The sequence below is a fragment of the Stegodyphus dumicola genome, chromosome 3 (assembly GCF_044657685.1).
Source record: "Stegodyphus dumicola isolate Sdum_Otavi_A_Nest chromosome 3, ASM4465768v1".
In the NCBI taxonomy this organism is placed as follows: Eukaryota; Metazoa; Arthropoda; class Arachnida; order Araneae; family Eresidae; genus Stegodyphus; species Stegodyphus dumicola.
Window position 1 is genome coordinate 9,753,933 of NC_140770.1, and position 24,003 is coordinate 9,777,935.

The 24,003-nt window shown below is 32.8% G+C and overlaps 1 long non-coding RNA gene across 4 annotated transcripts in view; it reads left to right on the forward strand.

The window, feature by feature from the left end:
* The first annotated feature begins 2,800 nt into the window (after nt 1–2,800).
* Nucleotides 2,801–24,003, forward strand: part of LOC118200223 (uncharacterized) — a 46,372-nt gene continuing 25,169 nt past the window's right edge. The window contains exons 1-5 of one of the 4 annotated variants that reach the window (XR_015040131.1): nt 2,801–2,959; nt 3,338–3,436; nt 9,419–9,511; nt 16,457–16,558; nt 20,476–20,575. This is a non-coding gene — a long non-coding RNA (uncharacterized LOC118200223). Of the gene's footprint in view, nt 2,960–3,337; nt 3,437–3,548; nt 3,768–4,332; nt 7,133–9,418; nt 9,512–16,456; nt 16,559–20,475; nt 20,576–24,003 lie in introns of those variants that run through there. The other 3 variants (XR_015040132.1, XR_015040133.1, XR_015040134.1) reach the window with 3 other exon arrangements.

Consider the following 24,003-nt stretch of genomic DNA (forward strand, 5'->3'; position numbering starts at 1 on the left):
GCAGGAGCTTTACAACTACTGTTCTTCATCCGTTAAGCGTTGGTCTATTTTGCAACAGTATGTTGAAAATATTACTTTAAAGCCACTCTTCAACCCCAGATGGGAAAGTAGAATTTAAGACCCAACGGTCGAAGAAAGCGATTTGAAGGGAAATTTGAGAGCGTTAATAAATATTCAAGAAGATGAAACAAGAGACATGGAATCAAGAACTCAAGTAAAAACGTTAATTCAGATGGTTTCGTCGATTAAATTCATTTGTTCCATTAACATCTGGAACGATATTTTAAATTTTGTAACTGGGGTAAATGAAATCAATTAAAACTCTAAATGGGATTTACAAATCGTGACTGACAATTTACAAAATCTTATATCAGAACTCAATAATCGTCGATCAGATGAAGCGTATGAATATGCAAATGCCAATGCAAGGGTCGTTGCTGATGATTTGGGGGTGGATACTGATTTTCTACAAAATCGAAAGAGGTTTAAAAAGAAACTATTTCAAGATGAATAAACCAATCAGCAATCTGAGACAAAAATTTAAGGTTGAAGTTGTCAATATAATATTAGACGCTACTATTTCTTCAATTACTGAAATATTCAGTCAATTAAAAGAACATTACAATTACTTCAAAGAACTATAAAGCTAATTTAAAAAACTGGAGGGACAATGAAATTTTTAACATTGTAAAGAATGAGAACAAAAATTAATGGATACTAAAAATGTTAATGGAAAGGATATTGATGGATTAAATTTGTTCGAAGAAATAAAATCTTTGCGATGTTTTACCAAAGAGGATATGTCACCTATTGATGTTTCAAATTATATTTATGAAAACAATCTTACCGATGCATTTCCAAATATTGCAATAGCTTTACGCATTTCTTTAACCCTGCCAGTTTCGGTGGCTACTTCGAAGTTTTTCAAAGCTTAAAATTATAAAAAAACTACATGCGATATACCATGGTGCAGGAGAGATTATCGGACTTGTCAATTATATCCCTAGAGAGCGAATTTTTTTATAAATTAAATATAAAGGAATTGATATGCGCGTTTGTAACTGCTAAAGCTAGGAGAATCAATATTTTATTGTATTTTTTAATTTTTATATTAGAAAATGTTTTATCATTGTTTTGTTTTTATTTTTGAAATATTAAAAAAAAACAATAACACCTATTTTAATATTATAATTTTTAAGCTTTTCAGTTCGAAAGTCAAATTTTGAATATTATAAAAGAATGTTTCACATATAATTTGCAGCACTTTATATGAATGCAACAGAACTCCATCAAGGGGCGCCAAATTTCAATTTGAACAAGGGCGCCTAATACCCACGCGGCGGCCTTGTGTTCAAAAATTAAAGACGAAACGGGTTTTTCAATATAACATTCCATTCTGCAAAAGTTTTCAAAATCATCAAAAATAATACCATAAAATCCCCAAGATGTAAGAACATGGGTAATGTAAGCAAAACCAAAAGAGAAATCAGAATGATAGAAAGGAACTTTATTTAAAAAGCAGCATAGAGCACAATGCAACAAAAGGCCGAAACATCCATGTGACAAGTGTTCACCAAGAAACATACAGCCTTTAGTAGGGGATATGATCTTCCCTAGCTTCTGTGCAGGTTTAATATCATTTGTCTTTGTGAATATGAGGTTGTCAATGAGTTGATGAAGCATTCTGCTCATTCCTCTTGTTGTACCAAACGCAGCTCCGGAATCGTTACTGGCGATAAGTTATGTGCTGCCACCCGTCTTCCTAGAAAGTTCCATACATGCTCGATGGGATTCAGATCCAGAGACCTTGCTGGTCAATCCATGTGTTCAGTATCCTCACTCTCCAACAGCTCTTCGACAGCAACATTGCGATGAAGTGGAGCATTGTCATCCATGAAGAGGATTTGAGGACCCATAGCACCTGTGAAAAAATGACGCATGCAAGAAGGAGAAACTCGTTACAATAGCAATCCCTGGCGACTGAACCTCCTTGGAAGATCTGAAGTTCGGTATGGCTACCAAGCATGATGTTTCCCCAAACAAGAACTCCGAGACCTCCAAACCAGTTCCTTTTGATGATGTTGAATGGGTTATTACGTGTTCCCCCTCTCTCTCCAGATGTGTATGCGTCTCGAATCGCAACTCAGACTAAATCTGCTCTCTTTCGTAAAGAGTACTCGACCCCATAAATTGTCTATCCGATTCTGGTGTTCGCTGCACCACAGAAAACCTTCTCCTTGAGCAAATGTTACGCTTCGCCGGCATGGACAACCAACTATCTCCGATAAGGAACTTAAGAAGCTTCAAGTGCTATAAAGTAGCTGTCTTCGCAGTATTCGAACCTTAACATCGAACCGTTGGCGAAGTTTCTCAGAAAACTCAATGAACGCTTCTATCAGGAAGCACAAAATGTAATATAATGAACCACTTTGAACTTTTCGGCTACGATATTCTTCCTGAGGACCGCCATCTTCGTTCTTTTGCGGCTTTTATGCTTAGCGATAACCAAACTTTTCCTACATAAAGCTTAAATGTGTATTCACATCTGCTCTGTCCAAAATCTCAGCTGAATACATGTTTATAGCATTATTTTCACTTCATCCTCATCACTCATTTAATGCTAAGTAAATGATTGTAAATATTTTGTATATAATCTTCCAGTTTAAGAAAAAAATGTGTATTTTATGTATTAAATCTTGTTCTAGGACTCACTTAGGCATTTCTGTCCCTGCATCGCTACATGAAGCAACCAAATGAAGACAGCTGGTATACAGCTTGAAACTTTGCAACCTAGACGCGACGGCAAAGGTAAACGGAACGGAGGTGTGGGAGAGGGTGAAAAGAAACTTTATTCAAACGGGGGAAACAGATGTTATAACGCTATGTTACGGAAAATAGATGTTGAAACTGTTTGGCGATAGTAGCATTGTTAAAAGGATTTACCTTTTCATTGTAAAAGGTAGGAGAAGCCATTACTTCTTTGTGGACATAATTGTATGTAAATAATGTATGTTAATAAACTATCGTTAAATACTGAAAAAATTTCCAGCTTGTAAAAGAATTGCAATCTTGTTTTAATTTTCTATGCCATGGAAGGGATTGGCACTGTAGGTAACTGGAGGGCTGGTCCTGTATTTGAAAACTATGCCCAGTTTTGTTTACAGTATACTGTATTGCCAAATTTTGTCTTGTTAAGTCAGTTCACAAGTGGTTCATTATGTTTGTATTTATGTGTTCAGTGTGACAGTGTTAAATTTTGGATTGTTTCTGAACAAACCTTTTTGCTTGAACTTCTATGTTAAAAGATTTTATTTTTGATTAAAAAATTTTGTTATAGCATCGGCTAGTCACGATGCCACGTTCCAGTGAATAGGTTACGGAAACATCCCCAAAGGAACTACGATTGACAAGAATATATGTTGCATCTTTGTTTCACGTAAGTTTCATGTAATTTATTCGTTTTGTTTTATATAGTTTTTTCATTCGTTACTAAACAGTTAAAATAAACAATGAAATTAGGTACACTTGTAATTTTTTTATTTATATTTGTATAACATATTTAGTAAATTAAAAAATATAAATAATGCAAAGAAGCAAAACTGATCTTAATGAAGGATGTAATCACGTCTGACCTTCATTTAAGTTTTGAAGTCGTACTCCATGTCGAGCTGTCAAACAATTCATAGGGCAATAACTGCCATTTTGCTAATGGGTCAATTTTCAGCTTGTTGAACATAGCTGGATCTAATGCATCATAAAGATTTTTAGTAGGGATTCAAGTTAGATGAATTTGTTCACACTTATTTAGTACATTTCCTATAAATTATTTTTGAACAGAAAGTGATGATTCATTTAGTTTTTAATTAATCCAAGCTAACTACACCAACTGACTGTTAGTTAGACCTATATTCTGACTTTGAGTGCAGTGATAAGATTCAACTGAATGATCAGCTGTCATTTATTTACACATTTTACTAAACTCTTTTCACTTAATTTTAATACTTTTAATTTTTAGTTTCATTTAAACTCTTCGTGAGTTTTGGGATAGTATCTATGCTGTGACATTTCGTTATTGCAACAAATAATCGGATTTCATAATATTTTTAAAATGCTTTTTATGATTGAAGTTTATATTAGTTGTGCCTCTTTCCATGAATCTATGAAATTTAAATAGTATTTTGTGATACCTGATTTAAAAGATAAACTCTGAGATGTATTATATTTTCGTTTATTAAAAAAAAGTATTTTGTATTCCTAACTAGATATATTGAAAAATATATTAAATTTTTTAGTTATAATTGATAGCAAGGAATAAGTGATATTAAAAATATATATGAATGAATATGTGTTTACTATAAATGCACTGTTTGCTTTGTGGTTTGACTTTTGTATATAGGTCACAGTCGTATAAAAATAATCTATCATTTTTAATGTCCTTAAAAGATTTGTGCTGAAAAGCTTTTATAAGTGCTTTAGTAGAGTAAAATAATTTGTATCATAGAATAAAAAGTTCCTAAAGTTTGCAATATTTTTTAATAAAGGATACTTTTAGCTTATAAATAAATATACTGACATAAAAGGCACTTGAAACAAATGTCTGCTTTGCATATGTTATAAGGAAAATTTTATATTCATAGATGACATATAAAATGTTCAATGTATTTGTTTTCGTAGTTTTTCTTTAATTTTTTTTAAATATATGTTCAGAAAATACATTATTGATAAATACATATACTGTCAAAAGTCATTAATCCGGACTCGTCAGGACTTCGGCGATTCCGGATTATAGATCGTCAGTTTAAATCTGGTAAGATGGCATGCAGAAATTATAAAATTAAAAATATGAAACCGTAATTTATGAAATAAAGAACAATTATGATCTAAAGGGTATAAAAATTTACAAAAAAAAAATAAGCTTAATATTTACTTGTTTACTTTATTAAACATTTCTTTCAATGTAAGTTGTTTAAGTTGCTTCGTTTTTTATGTGATAATACATTCTCTTTAATTCTATAAACAGACATAATTTCTTGTTCATTTACAAAGTTCCGCTGTTCAAGTCCTATAATTGCTGTGTCGAGAATACCGACTAATTTGTCAATCAAAATTTTTTCGTTTTCAATAACCTCTGTCACTTTCTTCGCTATCGGAACGTATTATAATATAATGACAAGGAATTTGATTTAAATCATATCAAAGGCGGATTACATCGAGATGAAATACTACATTTAGTAAGGAATTATTAGCCAAATAAAATAAAAACATCTGCCCTGAAGATAAGGATAGTGCTGACAGATCAACTTCCAATTCATTGTGTGCCGCGGCGTTAAAGATAAACAAACTTTAAAGTTTAGATAAACAAAGGATATGCCTTTATCCATTTTTTGCAGCAATTCTACTTTTTGTTTCATGGACTTCGAAACATACTTTCGCTTTGTAGATCCTTTACATATTAGTAAGTATATATTAGAAATTCTATTTGACAATCGAAAGTTCAAGCTTACTTTTATAAAATTGCTCTAACAGTCTGCAAAAAATAATAGGCCGGATCCAATTCGAAGATTAAGGAACAACGCAATCTGCAACATTAACTGAATTAGATAATTTGAGCTTAGCTTATACCGTCCGTTATACATTAAACGCGCATTCGTAAGCGTATTTTGCGCATGCGCACACGCATATTCGCAGCCCTAAAGGTCTTATGCGCCTGTGTCAACGCGATGCATGCACAGAAAGTTTGTAGCTTTGAGGTCCGGATTATGGGAGTCCAAATTAACGACTTTTGACTGTATACATTACCATTCTCATGAAAGAAAATGTCTGCTTTCTATTATAATGATTGTCGAGAAAGAAGAATTTTGCTACACATTGAGAATGTGAAAAGTAAAATTTGGTACTTTTCCATTTCGCTGGCGCAAATCTCGCCAAGCAGACATTATTGGCGACTACATACAGTATAAACATAAAAAATGTTAACAAATGTTAGTTCTAAGAATTTTTTTTGAAGGGCATAAAAATTTTAATATTGTTTAAAAAATTTTTTTGTAAAAAGCCAATAAATAAAGACAATAAATTTGTAAACAGATATTAATTTTAGAACTTGGTACACTTTCATGGTTCAACATCCTGATTCGCCGATTTATATCACGTGACCCCAAGTGATCTCATCACGCTACAAAAATCTAATTCTCTCAGTAATTATCTACATTAATTTCAAGTTAAATCTTAATTTAATTGCAAGTTTAAATGCGAGAATTATTTCAATTCGTACGAATAACTTACTCAGGTATTATGTAAAACCGCAGTGCTTTACTTCTCTAGTGTTTTCTCATTAGAATTGATGAATTTAACCATTGACTTTGCCTTTTCTATATTTTTGCCTTCAGATGAGATTGCATTCTAATTGATTTAATTACCACGAATGGCCTTAAGGCATAAAATTGAACTATCAGGTAAAAATTCTATGTAATTGTATTCCAGTATTGAAAGAAACAATCAATCTGATAAGAAACAGTTCATACTTGCTTTGAAAATGAGGCATAAAAGGTTACCAGCGAGGATATTCTGTTTGGGAGCAGTTGTACCATTATTGGCGACTTTATTGCTTGCGCCGGCAAAACGGAAAAGTACCTAAAATTTATTTCAGGTATGTTTATTGGTTTGCTGTAGATGTCCGTGAATAGAAAACTGAAATTACATTATATGTCAGCAGATTAATACTAGCTTTTAAATATGCAATTCAGAATTTGTGTGCATTATTATCATAGACCTATTTTACTTTTATTCAGTTACTTTATAGGTTTAAGTGTTTTCACTTTAGAAATGTTCAGCAAGGCCTGTTTTCACAGTGTAACAAGCATCCAGTCTCTAATCTCATACCTCTTGTATTTTCCACAACACGCTTTTGTCACTTTCTTAGCTTGGTAAACTGTGATCTTCAGTTTCACTTCATCAGCATCCGGTGGAAAGGCTGGAATAAGTCTTTCTCAGAACTGTATAAAAAGAATTAAAACCTCATGAAAACTTTGTCTTAAGGCGAGGCATTTTCAGTAGCTTATCATTTGGGAATATTTCAGTGCAGAAATGTTCATGGCTGTCTGTCATTTGATAAACGTAATTGGAGATTTGAAACGTAATTTCCATGTCTTTTCAATGTATAAGTGAATAACTAATGCTCTTTTCCTAAAAATACATCTTTTGTTTTGAAGGTATGAAATAATCTCTGTATCGTTGTGCATAGAGATGGATTTTAAAAAATTATATTCTGAATGCACACTAAACAATGGTTAATGTGTTTATTTTCAAGCACTTAAAAGATACAAAATTTTTTACTCCCAGAGGTGCAATTTTGAAAGTTTCAATCATGTTGATAATTTCAATAATAATTCTCAATATGTATAATTTAATTATTTTTTATTTTCTCTTACACTGAATATCTCTACATATATTTAGGTAGTTATCCATGTTTTATATTTAAAAATGCATTAATCCTTTTCCAAAAAATATCATCAATAATATTTAATTATTCCTTGTTCAGTACTTTTCTTTCTTTTCTCACATCTTACAGCACCTATATTTCATATACAGTCAAAAGTCGTTAATCCGGACTCGTCGGGACTTCGGCGATTCCGGATTATAGATCATCAGTTTAAATCTCGTAAGATGGTATACACAAATTCTAAAATTAAAAATATGAAACCGTATTTTAGGAAATAAAGAACAATTATGATCTAAAGGGTATCAAAATTTACAAAAAAAAGAAGCTTAATATTTATTTGTTTACTTTATTAAACATTTCTTTCAATGTAAGTTGTTTCATTTTATGTGATAATACTTTCTCTTTAATTCTATAAACAGACATAATTTCTTGTTCAGTTAAAAAGCTCCGCTGTTCAAGTCCCGTAATTGCTGTGCCGAGAATACCGACTAACTTGTCAATCAAAATTTTTTCGTTTTCACTAACCTCTCTGTCACCTTCTTCATGTCTTTATCCATTTTTTGCAGCAATTCCACTTTTTGTTTGACGGACATCAATACATACTTTCGTTTTGTAGATCCTTTGGGAGCTCCAGAATCGGAAATTGACATAATCGAAAGTTCAAGTTTACTTTTATAAAATTGCTCTTACAGTCTGCGAAAAATAATAAGCTGCATCCAATTCGAAGATTAAGGAATAACGCAAGCATCAACATTAACTGAAATAGATAATTATATAATTTTAGCTTATACCGTTCGTTATACGTTAAATGTGCACGCGAAAACGTATTCTGCACTTGCGCCCACGCATACGCGCAGACGTAAAAGGTCTTGCGTGCACGCGTAAACGCCTATGCGCATGTTTCAACGCAGCGCATGCGCAGAAAGTTTCTAGCTTTGAGGTCCGGATTATGGGTATCCGAATTAACGACTTTTGACTGTATCAGATGCAAAAAAATTTCCCATCCACCCTTTATATCTAATATTATAATATCCTCTAATCATTTTAAGCAATGTAGTTACATATTATCCTGTCAACGAAAATATTTGGCTATCATCTAATTTTGAAAGTTGGCATATATTCTGCTAAAGTTCCACCATTCTTGCAGAATTCTCACCTGCACTTCTATCTGCAACTCTTGTAATAAAACATATGCAAGTATGTCTGCACAATCCATCAAATAATCACTGCTGAGAGAGTATTTGGCCTGCTTTGTTTTTACACTTTATAAGTAGGCTTTGTTCAATTTCTACTATTTTGTGAGGCTCTCTGATGTTGCTGGAAACTTTGTGTACAGATTTCCTGCAGGCAAGTGTCTCAATTTATTATGAATGGTTAATTACAGACCATTTTGTCAACCATCTGTATAAGAACCAGAATGCAGTTACAAATATACTTTTACAGCACTTTTTTTTTTTTTTTTTTTTTCCAAAATGCAGGGAAAAATATAGTAGTAACAGTTTTTTATACTTGATCATAAAAAGAAAAGGTGGCTCATCGAGAAGCATGTTTATGTCATACGGAAGCACAGATGTTACTACGCCATTTTTCCTTACTTGGTGTTAAATTGTGCTGCTTGACAAACAGTATCATTGTTGAAGGGAAGTACTTTGTTAACATGTAATAATTATTTGCATGTAAATAATAAAATGTCTATAAATTGTGAAAAAAATTACCAGTTTCTAAGTGAATTGCCATCATCTTTTAATTTTCCGCTCCATGGAAAAGATTAGCACTCTAGATAACTGGAGGGTTCTATTTATTGTATATTGTCAAATGCTCGTGGTTTTAAATCAATTCACAAGTTCTTCTTTATATTTGTGTCTGTGTATTTTGTGTGGTGAGTGTTAAATGTTTGATTGTTTCTGAATAAAACTGTTCGCTCCAACTTCCAAGGTAAAAGATTTTATTTCTTAATTTTAAAATTTTGTTGTACCATAGCCCAGTCACCAGATGCATAATGAAGTGCCAGGTCCTAGGACTAGGTCACAGACAAAATGTCAGAGTTCCAAGTTTGAAGGATCTTTGTCTCATGTAAGCTTCATTTAATTTATGCATTTTATTTTATGCAGTTTTTCATTCATCATTAAACAGTTACAATAAACAAAATAATTAGGTATATGTATAAGTATTTTTTAATATTTGTATATAATGTTTTGTAAGCAAAAAAAGAATTATAAAAGATGCAAAGAAGCAAAACCTCATCATAATGAAGGATGTAATCACTTCTGACCTTCATTTAAGCTATGGAACTGCAGTTTTGTATATTGAGCTGTCAAGCGAATCATAAGGCTATAGCTGCCATTTTTCTAATTGTGCAATTTTCAGCTTGTTGAGCATAGTTGGAGGGGACCATGCATAGAAGCAGCATAACTAAGACATCATAATAATTTCTAATAGTGATTCAAGGTAGATGAATTCAATGGCCAATTTCCATGAGCAATGTTTTTATGCTTGTACTCATTCAGAAGTTTTAATGGGGGCATTATAATTGTCCATAAGTATAAATATTGGACAAGCTGCTGCAGCATGCAGTCACACAGCGAGTTCAATAATATCTCAGTGCCATGAATTGATATGCTACACTTCTTGTGCAGATCAGTGCATCCTCTATATTACTAATAGAGGTTCTTTCAAATTTTAACTTTAACATGATTTAGCTTTTGAGGATTTTAACTTTAACATGATTTACTGTTAGCTTTTGATTCTAATGCGAGAAGGGCTACTCTATATTACTTCTTAATAATGACAGCAGTCGTATAGAATTATTCCAAATTTGTCAATACCAGTGTTGTATAGAATTATTCCAAATTTGTCATAGTTTAAACTGTTTTCTTTATTTTCTGTTGAACAGTAGATGGAAATGTTTCATTAATCTCATGTTCATTTTACTGCTTATAGATAAAATGTATTTATAAACATTTGTAGATAAAATGTAGTTATAAACATTTGTAGATAAAATGTATTTATAAACATTTGTAGATAAAATGTATTTATAAACATTTGTAGATAAAATGTATTTATAATGACATGAAGCAAATGCTGTTAGAAAAATGTGAAAACAGTTACACTGAGAAAACTATTTTTGTGCGCTGATAAATGTAAGTTAGAGAAGTACAACAAAAGTGGTTACATAAAGATGCAAGTATCTAGGATTACTGTAAGCAAGCACAACTGACTCTACTGCAAATCGTCAGTATGGTGATGATGATTGCAAACTGTCGCAGTAGTGATGATGAGTGCAGTTCAGTTACACCAAAACTTTTATAACTGGGCTTTTCGCCTTAATATAAAAGATGATGGTTCAAAATTTTAATATTTCTTCTAAAAGTTAGTTCTTAGTCAGTTCCTTATGAGGGAGGCTTCTATTGATGGAAACTTAATGTATAAGTTGTAGCATTAGCTGTTTTTAAATAAATGCATAAATGACTTTTACATTTGGATATCAGTATTGGTGTGTGGTGTATTTAATTATGGCAAAGCACACTAGGGCTATCTGCCTAAGGGGAGGGATGCCTTCGTGGAGGACTTTCTAAGGGAAACTGGCTCGTATACACGTTACACATGGGGAAAACCACGAAAACACCCATGCAGCCAGCCCGTTCGCGGGATTCGAACCTCGGACCGAACTACCAGTGTTCAGCGACTTTACTGCTCGGCTGCTGGTGGGCCTATCAGTATTGGTTTATAGGGGGAAGGATTATTGTGAACTAAAATTTTTTTGTGATATTAAAAGTGAATAGAAAACAATCAACATGCATTTTTTAACACATTAGTAACACAGTATATCGATTAATGTCTGAAATTTGTTTGGAATAATAATCATAATGCTTAATTTGTTAAAGAAAATTTCAAATGCAAAATACTGAAAAACATTATTGCACATATCTATGAATTCCACATGTATATGAAACTGGAACATTACTGGTTCTGTATATATGTGAAAGACCGAGATTTGGAGAATGTCGGCATTCACATAGTTGTTTGGTGCATGTCCAAAATATATGCCATATATCCTTATTTCTGACATACACTGTCAAATGTCGACATTCACCATGCACTAATGGTGAATGTTGAATATCTCGGAGATTGGCATTTTGTTCTCCGTATTTCAGGCTCCATAAAACTTCAAGGGTGACGTAACATCTGTCTAGCTGAGAGGAGTAACCAATCCCGGGTGAGAAGATTCTAACATGAGAAGGGCTACTCGATATTACTTCTTAATAATGACAGCAGTAGTGCTTGGATAGATGATAAGCATTTAGTTTTAAATTTAGTCAATAAAAAACTTTTTTTTACTTTTGCATTTATACCGTATATGTCAAAATATAAAAAAACTTAAGTAACAGCACATGTAAATAAACTTTTGAAGTTAAACAATACATTCTAAATGAGAAAAGGAAATAACACAAAAAAAACTTAATTATGTGATTGAAACCTTATTTATTGCAACAACATAAACTTTTATCGTGTGAATTGCACAAGTGTCCCTTGCTTTTACAACTGTATTTAGTTGTGGAACACTTCTTTTTGCAGTGATAGCGTGTATCGTCTTGCCCTCTACTTCTCGAATTAGCTGCAGCTGTTTCTCTCAGCAACATTACTTGAGAAGGAATCTCATCTATGAAAAGTAACTTTTCTTTACAAATTACGAACTAATTATGGGTATAAAGCTGCTTGAAGTTATCATTTTTATTGCTAGTTTATAAAAGCCGGAGTCTTATTCCAACAACAACTGCCAACACATTTCAACCATTTGTACGATCACGGTCGACATCAGGGACTTGTATTCGTACGGTATCACCAATTTGAGCAGGGAAAATTTTTTCCGAGGTTTGTAACATTTTTGTTGCTTGCAGTAAAAGATTCTCTTTTGTGCCGATCTTTTTATAGAAATTAACTTGTGTTGTTCAGTCCAGGCTTGATACAAAGACGTGGTAGGTTGCAGATCCTCCTCAATATTTTTCTTTGGAATATAGTTTTTGGTATGGCCACTGCTCAGATTTTCTTCAAAAAGTATTAACAGTTTCTTCAAGCTGTTCTTCGGTTTCAATATTTGCGATTTGTTTGCCAGGCAAAAAAGACAATTCTTGGTTTAATGCCAAACGTAACTTCATAAGGAGTAATCAATCCCGATGAGGAGAGATCTGTTTGAAAAATGAAAACAATTGTCTTCTCGTTTATTTGCAATTAATGCATTTAACTTTTCAAGGAAAAGTTCACGATTCATTGCAGTATCCATTCAACATAAATTAGGGTATTGGATAGGGAAAAAAAAATAAATAAAATAGGAAAATGTTCCGCCTACCATCAAACCTAGCATAAGACTGACAAACAGTATTCCAGAGTATAGTAAAAATCGCAGCGGAACAAAGAATTTGGCGACAGACAGTTGCATCTCTGTTGAACTTTTCTTCCACCACAGTATATCTGTGATTGTCGACATACATCGGTGGTGGTCAGAATGTACAAGAATATAACCAAATATTCAGTCTTTTACCGACGCATCTGGTATGTGTTGACATTCATCGGTGAATGTCGACATTCTCCAATTTCGGTCTTATGAGTATATTTTTTCCCTTATAAAGTTTTATAGACAAATTACTTTGCTTTCACTCATTCTCCTGATTAATCAGGTAATACATAAAATTGTTTGAAGTATAAAGCTTCTTATACTTGAATAAAAGCAGTTATAAAATGCAGTACAGTACAATGCTTGAAAACTCTGCTTGGTCTCTGCAGTATCTAGAAATTAAGAATGGAATACTCAGTAAAAAGAAGCAAGTGTGCTGCAAATACAGTTTTACTTCCAATTAACTGAAATTCCTGCATGTCAGTTTCAAATACTTGCTGACTAAGAAATTGTGCTATGGCCAATGACATTAGATTGATTGATGTTGAATGATTTTTGGGGTTAGCATTTTTCTATTTGACCAAAAAATAAGTGAAACTCCAACATTGCCATGTCTACATGTCATCTTTAGATTGATAACTGATTACCTTAAATCTAGAAAATTTCCGTAAACCGGAATTACAGAAATCCCAGATATTTTGGCACTCAGACTTTGTAATGTGTTGTTGGTTGTCAAAGTGGGATTGAAGTATTCAGATCTCAGTCATCAGCTCAAATGTGTTAAAATCTTAATGTAAAATTTTAATTAAAGTAAGTTCTGAAAGAATCAGAATTGATTTTTAAGATCTGGGATCATAAATGATATTGAATAACATTATACAAATGGTACCCAAACTGTCTGCCTTTGTTCTTAGTGGAAGCCTGAAATACAGCGGTCACTCTTAAATTTTTAAGGTACACATAGATTTTTTTTTTTTCAAGGTATAATTATGAAAATTTAAGAGTCTCTTTCAGTATCAGTGCACTTCTGTTGGCAAACTTTCGAAAGGTTTAATTCCTCAAGCCATTCATTTTTTGCAATCTGTGAAAAAATGCATTTATAGTATCCTGAATATCATCTTCAAAATGAAAACAGCATCCACATAAGTTCTTTTTACTTCCTTGTACGAAGTAAAAAGGAAGTATTGTAATCGCGAAAAGTTTCAGGCAGCATATTTCAACGAAAATATTCACTTTGACCGCTTTCGAAAGCGATTTAACGATGTTTTTGCGTGATATCTGTACATAAGGACAGAATAAAAGACTCTTTTCCTCCAAAAAAAACTAAAAAACTGCTTTAAAATGAATTCTGAAGAGAATTTTCGTGGCGTCTGTATGAACGTATGTACTTACATGCGTACGTACGTATCTCGCATAACTCAAAAACGAGTAGCCTCAGAACGTTGAAATTTTGTGACTGTTATAACATGTTGATGTGCACCTCATATTTTGGTTGCAATCGGCTGCACCAAACGTATATAAATATATTTAGATATATATCCACTCTGTTACCCGGCTCAGTGATCTCAGTTTCTTTACTCTTATATGTTTGTAAATTGTACGTTTTTTGCTTTAAAAATGATTGAATTATGTCGTTTTTATCTTCCGGTTAAGGTTTTTTTATGCCTTTCGTAATTCTGGAAGCAATATTTGTACAATTATCAACAATTTAAAAGCTGTTTAAGTGCTGTTAAGTTTTAAATAACATGGCGGACATATTTGTTTGCATTTGAAACAGCAGAATTGTAGATTTGTTGCCAATCTAGAAGAGACTAAACTTTGCAACACAAAAATAACGCCTTCATTTATTATTGCGAATTAAATCATGCTTAATCCTTTCTGGAATTTCTTCGAGAAAATAAGTGTTTAAGATTTACTTCGTAATTTTTAATGCAGATATTTTGAGTTTTTATGTATTTTTGCCTTGTCGCGAAGTGAGAACTGAATTAATGGAATGAGAAATCTAAATCGTCTGTAAAAAAACTGTTTCTTTTCTGTTTTGTTTGCTTAATTTCTTTCATACATCGTTTTAGCTTTATTATAGTATTTGATAGAACATGTGACAACGATAATTCTTCAAATGATATAAATTTTGTGCATTCAGAGTGTCGTTATAGTAAACAAATATAGTGAATTTTAAAGAGTGCATTTATTCTATTGTGGTTTATGCGCTGTCAACGAAGTAGATTTAATTCAATCCAATTAATTTAAATGAAATTCAAGAAAAAAATGCGTATAATTTAATATTCCATACAAAGAAGTCATGTGGTGTACACGTCAGATTTTTTAGATTAAAAAATAACCGAAATTCACACGTAGATAGATCAAGTGAATAGGGTAAATGTTCTATAACTTTGATGTGTTTTTGTTCAAGAAAGTTAGGCTGTGAAGCATGCTGAATCAGAAATTGTATTGCCATGGTGGAGCATAAGTACTCTAACATTTACTTCTTGAAGAAGTTCTGGGAGACAGTGTTATACCAGTTAGTTGTGACTTTCTACTGCCCTTCTAGTTTTGATGGCTTGGACCAGTCTTGTACTTTTAAAAGAAATGCCATACATTACGTTTTTTCATGTTGTCTTTTCACCATTGTGGCCATAGGTTCATCAAAAACTCATACTTTTATTTTCTTGATGTGTTGGAACATCAAAAATTGGCATGTACTATAATAAACAGTTATGAACTTGGAAATAATAGAGTGATCATGGTCTTTAAGTAATTTCAGGGTTTCAGGATATTCTGCCAAAGTATCACCAATCGTTCTTGCAGAATTCTCAGCTGCACTCTTATTTGCAACTCTTACAATAAAACGTGTAAATCTCTCTGCAAATGCCAACAAATAACCACCACTATGAGAGTGTTTGATTTGCTTGCTGGAATTTCTACTATTTTGTCAGCCCCTCTGATTTTTACTGGAAATTTTGTATAGAATGATTAGTACTAACTGCCTGCAGGAAAGTATGTCAGTTTATAAGCTTTTTCACTCATCTGTATAAGAACCAGAATGCAGTCTCAAATGGACATCTATAGTTCATTTGTTTTTTCCAAAATACAGTAAAAAGTACAGTAGTAATAGTTTAATTTCTATACTTGTTAATAGAAACAAAAGAGGGCTCATCGAGAAAGCACGTTTACATCAAATGAAAACACAAGTGTTCTAATGCAATTCTTATCCATAATTGGTAAAAAATTGTGCTGATTGGCAACAGGATCATGATTGATAAGGTATTAAATTAGTCCTTTTTTTTTTTTTTTTTTTTCCTAAAGTTAAACCAAGTTATTTCTTTGTTCACATATAATAAAAAGTATTAATAAAGTGTCATTAAATAGTAAAAACAATTACCAGCTTTTAAGTGAATTGTGGATAATTGCTGAGGTGTCCTGCATTTGAAAAACTATGCATAATTTTATTTATTGTATACTGTCAAATTTTTGTAATGTTAATCAATTCACAACTTATTCTTTGTATTTGTGTCTATGTATTAACATTGTGTTAAATGTTTGATTGTTTCTGAATAAAACTTTTTGCTTCAATGTCCGAGGTAAAAAAAATTTATTTCTAAATTTAGAATTTTGTTATATCATAGTTCCATCTCAAGATCCTTGATGAGGTACCAGGGTAGAAGGACAAGATCCCAAATTAAAACTTCAGTTCCTTAGGCATAGAGCGTGAAGTATCTTTGTCTCACGTAAGCTTCATTTAATTTATGCATTTTACTTTTTGCAGTTTTTCATTCATCACTAAACTGTTACAATAAATGATAAATAATTAGGTACATTTGTAACTATTTCTTTATGTTTGTGTATCATGTTTTTAAGTAAAAAAAAAAAAAAAAATTATAAGGAATGCAAAGAAGCAAAACTGCTTATAATGAAGGATGTCATTTCTGACCTTCGTTTAAGCTGTGAAATGGTATTCCATATCCAGCTGTCAGGCAAATCATAAGGCTATAACTGCTATTTTTGTAATAGTTCCATTTTCAGCTTATTGAGCATGGTTGGATGGGACCATGAATAGAAGCAGCGAATCTGACACATTGTAGGAATTTTTAGTGGGGATTCACGTTAAGTGAATTTCATGGCCACTTCCTGTGAGCAGTATTTTTATGCTTGAGGTACACGTTCAGAAGTTTTGGTTTATGTGGACATTTATAATTGTCCATATGTAGAAATATTGGGAAATTTGCTGTGTGTGGAGTCACGCACTGGTTCCAATAATATCTCAGTGCCTTGGATTGATATACTACACTTCTTCTGCAGATCAGTGCAATATCTTAAAGAAATTACATCCTGCAGTATTTACATTGCTATTACAATTAAGTTCCATTCATCTGTGCTTTTGGTTATGACATTAACAAGGACAAAAACTAATGTTACTGAGGAATCCAGTTATTTTCGTTGGACATTTTATATTACTGTCAATGTTATTAACAGAGGTTCTTTTAAATTTTAATTTGATACTTTTCCATTTTGCGGTGCAAACGATACAGTCGCCAATAATGGTACAACTGATGCCAAATGGAATATCTTCTCTGGTAATCTTTTATGCTTCATTTTCAAAACAAGTCGCAGCCTTTTCTTATCAGATTGATTGTTTCTTTCAATACTGGCATAAAATTACATAGAATTTTACAAGATAGTTAAATTTGATGCCCTGAGACCATTTGCGGTAATTAAGTCAATTAGGATGCAATCACACCACTCACCCGAAGGCAAAATTAAGGGTTAAATTCATCAATTCTAACGAGAATGCACTGCGGTTTTTTCTGAGTAAGCTATTCGTACGAATTGAAATAATTCTTGCATTTAAACCTGTATTCCAAATTAATATCTAACTTGAAATTAATGTAGATAATTACTGAGAGAATTAGATTTTTGTAGCGTAGTTTACGTGAGATGAGATCACTTGGGGTCACGTGATATGAACCGGTGATCTGGATGTTGAGCCATGATAGCATAGTAAATTCTTAAATTAATATCTTTTTACAAATTTATTGTCTTTATTTATTGGCTTTTTACAAAATTTTAAACCAAATTAAAATGTTTATGCCTTCAAAATAAAAAAATTCTTAGAACTAACATTTGTTAAAATTTTTTATGTGTATATTGTATGCTGTCGCCAACAAAGTCTGCTTGGCGAGATTTTCACCGGCGAAATGGAAAAGTGCCTTTAATTTTAATAGGAATGACCAGAGTTGTATAGAATTATTCCAAATTTTTCATAGTTCAAAGAGTTGGCTTTATTTTCTGTTTAACACTATATGTGAAATAGATGAAAATAATTAACCCATCTCATGTTCATTTTAATGCTCATACGTAGAATGTATTTGTAAACTTACTTTTAATCAAATGCTGTTAGATAAATGTGAAAACAGTTGCATTGAGAAAACTGTTTCTGTACACTGTTAAATGTTCAGTTTTGTCATAAGGGTGATAATGAGTGTAGTTCAGTTACACTAAAACTTTTAATTAATGTGGGAAAAATAACTCTTATACTTAAATTTAAGCAGTTATAAATTGCTGTACAGTACAATGCTTGAAAATTATGCTTAGTCCCTATAGTATCTAGGCATTGTTAATAGAATACTCAACAAAAAGAAACAAGTTTACTTTAAATACAGTTTTACTTTTGATTAACTGAGATTCCTGTATTTCGGTTTCAAGCATCAGCTGACAAAGGAATTGTGCACTATATTAATTACTGTTGAGTGATTTTGAGGTTTAGCATTTTTCTATTTGACCAAAAAATAAGTGAAATCCCAACATTGTCATGGCTACATGTCATCTGCCTAGATTTAAAACTGATTATCTGAAATCTAGAAAATTTCCAAAGATCGAAATTACCAAATTCCCAAAGATACTGGGTCTCTGACTTTGTAATGTGTAGTTTTGTTGTTGTCAAAGTGGGATTCAAATATTATTCAAATCTCAGTCTTGAATATGTTAAATGCTTAATTAAATTAAAGTACGAGTTGTGAAAGAATCAGAACTGAAGAAATCAGAACCTTTTTTTAAGAACTGGGATAATAAATACTATTGAATAACATTATACAAATGGTACCCAAACTGTATGCCTTTGTGCTCTGAAATTTTTCAGGTACACATAGATTTTTCAAGTCATACATAGCGAATTTTAAAAGTTTTCAAATTTGTCTCCTCCGGTATTAGTACAGTCCTGTTGGCAATTTTTTCAAAGAATTAATGCCTCAAGACATTCATTTTTTGGAATCTATGAAAAAAGTGCATTTATAGCATCATCGATCTCATTTTATGAATGAAAACTACGTCCATGCAAATTCTTTTTTTTAGTTTAAAAAATAACCGAAAGTCACACATAGATAGAGTGAATAGGGTAAATACTCTATCACTTTGATGTGTTTTTGTTGCATTGCCATGGTGGAGCATGAGTACTCTAACATTAACTTCTTGAAGAAGTTCTGGGAGACACTTAGTGTTATACCAGTTAGCTGTGACTTTCTACTGTCCTTCCAGTTTTGATGGCTTGGACCAGTCTTGTGCTTCTGAAAGAAATGACATACATTGCTTTTTTTCACAGCACATTGTCTTTTCACCATTGTGAGCATGGGTTCATCATCAAAAACTCATACTTTTTCTTGATTTTCTTGATTTGTTGGAACGTGAAAAAATGGCATGTGCCATTTATAATCAACAGTTTATGATTTTAGAAATAATGAAGTGATCATGGTCTTTAAGTAATTTCCAGGTTTCAGGATATTCTGTCAAAGTAGCACCAATCGTTCTTGCAGAATTCTCAGCTGCACTCCTATTTCCAATTCTTACAATAAAACATATGTAATACTCTCTGCAAATGCCAACAAATAGTCACTGCTGTGAGACTGTTTGATTCTCTTTGTTTTTGCATGAATATCTACTATTTTGTCAGATGATCTCTGATTTTTACTGCAAATTTTGTGTACAGACTTCCTGCAAGGAAGTGTGTCAGTTCATAAGCTTTTTGTAACTCATCTGTATAAGAAACTGAATGCAGTCTCAAATGTATGTCTACAGCTCATTTCCCCCCCCCCCAAATGGAAGGAAAAATACAGTAATAATAGTATAATTTATATACTTTTTCATAAAAACAAAAGGTGGCTCATCGAGAATCACGTTTACATAAAACGAAAACACAGATGTTATGATGCCATTCTTATCCATAATTGGTGGTAAATTGTGCTGCGTAACCTAGGCCAAGTTACTTCTTTGTTGACATATAATAATAATCTGTATATTAATAATAGAAAAATCTGTCATTAAATAGTGGAAAAAATTACCAGTTTGTGAATGAATTGTCATCTAATTTAACTTTTCATGCCATGGGAAGGATTGGCACTCTGGATAACTAGACAACTGTCCTGCATTTGAAACACTATGCATAGTTTTATTTATTTTGTACTGTCAAAATTTTGTGATGTTAAATCAGTTCATAAGTTGTTCTCTATATTTGTATCTATGTATTTACATTGTGTTAAATATGTGATTGCTTCTGAATTGTGTTAAATGTGTGATTGTTTCTGAATAAAACATTTTGCTTCAACATCCAAGATAAAAAAAAATTTTCTAATTTTAAAATATTTATCTACCATAGTCACGTCAGAGATCCATGATGAGGTGCCACAGTGCAGGGACTAAATCACAAACAAAACATCAGTTCCCTGGGATTAACACTTGAAGGATCTTTATCTCACGTAAGCTTCATTTAATTTATGCATTTTAGTTTATGCCGTTTTTCATCCATCACTAAACTGTTGTAATAATGATGAATAATTAAGTACACTGGTGAAAGAAATTAAGAGAATTTTCATACATGATCTACGATCTCCAGAACTACTGGACAGTTTTTAATAAAATTTGGTGTGAACATAGGCTAATATAATACAAACAAAATAATATAAATTATAATAGACACATATGTCCGTGTGTAACACTCATGGGAGTCTGAATGTCTGAAACAGCAGTTGCAGAAGACACAAAGGAAATTAGTTAATAGGGGGTATGATCCCCTCTTACAGTCATACAGGCCTCGCAGCGTAATGTCATATTGGAAATAAGGCAGTTTATCAGTGCCTGTGGCAATTGGTCCCACTCATTCAGCAATGCAGTTTTCAGTTCCTGGGTGGTTCTCGGAGGAGGTTGCGAGTTGCAATTGCCCTCCCCAGAGCGTCCCAGACATGCTGTGTAGGCTTGAGGTCTGGAGACCTGGCTGGCCAACCCATCTGGCGAATATCCTCACTCTCGAGAAATTCATCAACCATAAGAGCTTATGTGGCCTCACGTTATCATCCTGTAAGATGAACTTGGGGCCTACTGCACCACGGAAAAGGCGAACATAGAACTCTAAGACCTCATCCCTATACCTCACACCAGTCACAGACACTCTGTTGTGGAACATCTGAGATGTGGAGAAGTGAGCAGCCATCCAACATTACGCCTGCCCAGACCATTACACCACAATAATTGTTGATTTCGTGGACACTGGAGGGTAGGTAGCGTGTTCCTGGCTCTCTCCATATAAAAGTATGGAGAGAATCGGTGTTTAGGCTAAAATGGGACTCGTCAATGAACAGAACTGTTGCCTATTGCTCTACTCCAATCACTATGCTGTGTGCACCATGCTAATCGGACTCTCCTGTCCGTAGATGTGAGTGGGACGCAAACAGTCGGCCTTCTGGCAAACAACCCTCTCTCATTCAGTCTTTTGGATATAATCACCCTTGTTAAATGGGTTCTTGTGGCTTCATACAGGTCCTGAGAGAGCTGAGAAGCTGTAGCCCCTCTGTTACACCTCGCTAAAATGGACAAATAGCAATCTTCTCTGGCTGTCATGGCTCTCGGATAACCTTGCTCAACTTTTCTCTCGATGGATCCAGTATCCCAGAACTGATTCCATAGGTTACACACGACATTGGGCGTTAAATTAAACTCTCTGCATATCTGGACTTACAATTGGCCTGCCTCTAGCCTCCCCACAATTCGCCACTTAATTCCATCATCTAAACATTGGTAGTTACTCATTTTTACTGTTCTGGTGTGAATTTAACCGATTGCTGCAAGATAACACCAAGAAATTCGTCGAGATGTGCTAGCAAACGCAATTCGTTTTACCCTCCACACGCTTATGAAGCCTGTTTTTCTGCTGGCTCTGCCTACACACACGTGTATGCTTACATATTTGCCATACAAGATTTGCATTTTTATCTAGAAGCTGTGGTTTTTCCTTCAGTTCAGTTCTTTTCATGTTATTTGATAAAATATGCAAATTCTCTTAATTTATTTCACCAGTGTATATTTGTATATTAAATTATTAAATAAAAAATTATAAAGAGTGCAAAGAGGCAAAACTTATCATAATGAAGCGTGTAATCACTTCTGAACTTCATTTAAGCTTTGAAATGGTATTCCGTATCAAAGCTGTCAAGTGAATCATAAGGCAATAAATATATATCACTTTTTTAATGGCTTAAGTTTCAGATTGTTGACCATAGTGGATGGGGACCATGGATAGAAGCAGTGCATCTAACACATGATAAAGATTTTTCGTGAGGATTCAAGTTAGGTGTATTTGATGCCCACTTCCTGTGAGCAATATTTTTATGTTTAAAGTACTCATTCAGAAGTTTTGGTTTATGAGGACAAGCGTAATTGTCCACAGGGTTAAATATTGGACAAACTTCTGTAGCATGCAGTATCGTAGTGGGTTCAATAATATCTCAGTGCCATGGAATTGATTTATTACACTTCTTGTGCAGATCAAAGCAATATCTTAAAAGAAATTTTATCCTGCTCTATTTGCTATTACAGGCATGGTGTTTAGTTCCTTTCAGCTGTGCTTTTGGCTATGAAACTAACAGGGACATAAATTCATGTTACTGAGGAATCCAGTTGTTTGGTAGGATATTTGGTATTGCTCTCAATATGCTAATAGGGTTCTTTGTAATCTTAACTTTAACATGATTTACCAATATTTTATAGAATTATTCCAAATTTCTCATAGTTTAAAAGTGTTGGCTTTATATTCTGTTTAACACAGTGTGTGAAATAGATGAAATTAATTCCTTCATCTCATGCTCATTGTTCTTCTTTTACTGCTGATAAATAAAATGTGTTTATAAAAATATTTTTAATGAACATTAAACAGATGCTATTAGGTAAATGTGAAAACAATTACATTGAGAAAACTATTTCTATATACTGATGAATATAAGTTACAGAATTACAAGAAGGCTAGCTAAATAAATCTAGGATTTCTGTAATTCAACACAACTGATCATTTACTGCAAACTTTCACAATAGTGATGGTAAGGGCAGTTCAGTAAACTTTTATACAGGGTTCGTAGCGGTTTTTACAAGTGCTTATAAGTCCTTATATTTGAAAATAAAATATAAGGGCCCTTATAGGTGCTTACTTTTTCTTTAAAGCCCTTATTTAATTTTTTTTTTTTTGTTTTTTTTGTTTTTAGTGCTTATTTTTTGCTTTTAGTGCTTTTTTTAATGAACGTGCATTTTCCCCTCCGTACCAAAGCCGAAACTATATAAACAACTTTTCTTCCTTGTATGGAAAGTCAGATGGTGAATCTCGGAAATAGCTTTTCCCCCTTTCTCTGCATTAATGTAACCTATGGTTACGTCGTTCTATTGGTCAAAGAATTGCGAAAACCATAGAAAATTCCGGTGCATTCGGTATTCTTTTCCTCCCACCCAAATACTACACACTTTTAAATTTCTATCAAGATTTTAATAATTTACATTCTCGTTCCGCATGGTCAGTTCATATTTGTGTTTATTATGATCGTTATGCTTATATTATGAGCATATGTATGAATATTTATAATAATATAGTTGCAGTAGCTGCTGAAGTTTAGATAAACTTCCAAAAATGGGTGTATTTTTACACAAATTAGCTTTCTAAGGAATAATATTCCGAATGGCTTAAATAAAAGGAAAGTAATCGAATAGTCATAATTTTTTTTTTTTTTTTTTTTTTTTTTTTGCCAATACATTATACAGTACGGAGGTTGGGAGGTTCTCCCCTTTCTCTGAAAAATCTCTAATATTGAAGCAGCGGACTTTTTTTTTTTTTTTGTCACTGTCCAATCTGGATTGAATAGGACTAAAA